This window comes from Octopus sinensis, linkage group LG12 (genome assembly GCF_006345805.1).
Source record: "Octopus sinensis linkage group LG12, ASM634580v1, whole genome shotgun sequence".
NCBI classification, from domain to species: domain Eukaryota; kingdom Metazoa; phylum Mollusca; class Cephalopoda; order Octopoda; family Octopodidae; genus Octopus; species Octopus sinensis.
This window is the reverse complement of record NC_043008.1, coordinates 12,744,782-12,747,281: the sequence shown is the minus strand read 5'-3', so window position 1 is coordinate 12,747,281 and position 2,500 is coordinate 12,744,782.

Here is a 2,500-nt window from a genome sequence, read left to right as displayed (position 1 = left end):
ATATTCTTATAACGTAAGTTTGGCTTCTTGAAACAGCTGTCGAGATACGAGATTTTTCATTCTATAGTTTTTCAGTATTTTATTTTATAAAGTGTGTTGCAAGATCTGCGTAAATATATATCCCAAGCCTAAGTTTCTCTAAATAATATATAACCATAAAATGTGTGAGTGCGTGTGTATGTGTGTCTATGTGTATGTATACATGAAGCCCCTTAACCGTCATATCAAATACACCTTCACTACACAGAATATCCTCGGTCTACCCTCATATTTCTCTCATTCACACTATAATATACTCTTCGAAGGCCATTCAACTGAAATTTCATTCATGTTCTATTCACCGATGGAATTGGTAGCTTCCATTAGCCTTTGCCAGAGATTATCCAAGAACATTTGTCCATGGAACAGCTAAATGAGATTATCCATTACCTAGAATTTTATTAATTCTTCCATCATGGAGACACCAAACACATCGATCATTCATCCTTGAAATCCCTTGGTGTCTTGGAAGACTAGTAACTAGTAATATCTTATAATGAGGATATTCTACATTTCTGTATTCTCTTTTTCTTTTTCTCTCTCCGATCACGGAATACTCAGTCTCCGTGGAATTCTTTACTCAGTGACATATATGCCACACACACTTAACTATTCTAGAAACAGCTGTAACAGACATTACGTGCTTCATTAACTACTCTCTAATTTGGAATAAAGATTGTTTGCTTACATAACATGACAGCACTAGTTTAAGACGAATGTTGCTGTAATTTAGCACCAGGTGGCATAGTCTCCAGCTAGCTATACGACACGATTTGTATCCTTATATTTTCGAACAAGGGAATATAGCACCCCCACTCAGCTCAAAACAATATCCGTGTATCACGATTTTTGGGTTGAAGAGAAATAACCCGATAATCACGATACACAGATATTGTTTTTAGCTGAGTGGGGGTGCTAGATTCCTTTGTTCGAAAATATAAGGGCACAGATTGTGTCGTATAGCTAGCTGGAGACGATGTCTTCTGGGGCTAAATTACAGCAACATTAGTCCTAAACCAGGACTGCCATGTTATGTTGGTAAGCAATCTTTACTCCAAAGTATTGTCGCTGAACATCTCAAGATGTAAGATTTATAAATAGTAATTTTCCACTCTCCATTATGTGTTATATTATAAATTATAAATTAAATGTTCTTGAAGGATGCCAAAATTTTACGCTCTTCATTATTTGATATAATGTATAAGATGGATAGATAGATAGATAGATAGATAGATAGATAGATAGATAGATAGATAGATAGATAGATAGATAGATAGATAGATAGATAGATAGAGAGTGGAGAAGAGCGATATATAGAAAAAGAGGGAGTGGAAGAGTGATAAATAGATAGATAGATAGATAGGTAGATAGATAGATAGATAGATAGATAGATAGATAGATAGATAGATAGAGAAAGAGAGAGGCGGAGGAAGTATTATAGAACATACATAGATAGAGAAAGAGGTGGAGGGAGAGTAATAGATTGATAGATAGATATATAGCGAAAGAGTGAGACGAGTGATAGATAGATAGATAGAGAAAGAGGGAGGGGAGAGTCAGGAATAAACAGATAGAGAAAGAGAGAGGTGGGGGAATTGTTATGGAATATACATACATAGATAAAGAGAGAGGGGGAGGGGGAGTGGTATCGATAGATAGATAGATAGATAGATAGATAGATAGATAGATAGACGTGTATGTGTTTACGCATACTGTATATATATATTTATATGTAAGAGCACAAAAACACACACGTACAAATATACTTTATATGTGGGTGTGCGTGTGTATATGTATGTATATGCACGTGTGTATTTATACTTAGAACGAAAGCAAGAGTGCGTATACGGACGCAAGTTTATAAATCAGTCGGCTCTGGTATCTGCGTAATTTTTATTCGTTGATCCATTACTGTATATTTTATATCAATATATATTTAGTTTTCGCTTGTGGTTTTCAGCTAATTTTCCTTAGACAGAATTAACGGCAATAATAATGATGCCGTTGAACGCATTATAGGTGATTGTCTGTTGTTTTCTGTGATAATAAGCCAAGCGATGTTTAGAAAATGACAAACAACATTCAAAATAATTAGACGCTGACGTATTCTTTGATACCATTTCTGAAAAACAACGAAAATCTGTCTCATAAATTCTTTATCGCTACGCGGAGAATGAAACCTGTATAATGCTGCGAAATCAGAAAAGTATAATCATTTTATTAGCTACACTAACAGGCAAAATTTAAATAGGTAGTTGACAAAAGTTCTGTTTTGTTTAAAGATACCTTTTCAAAAATGTGTAATGCAGTCGAATACAGCAATATACTTGAACATAGAAACGCTACATAGATGATTGTTTTTTTAGATAATTATTTAAGGTTAAAGTATTAGCGAGTAGATATATCGGAAGCTAGAATATATATTCATTCTTAATTTATTTAATATAGACAAGGCAGAGAG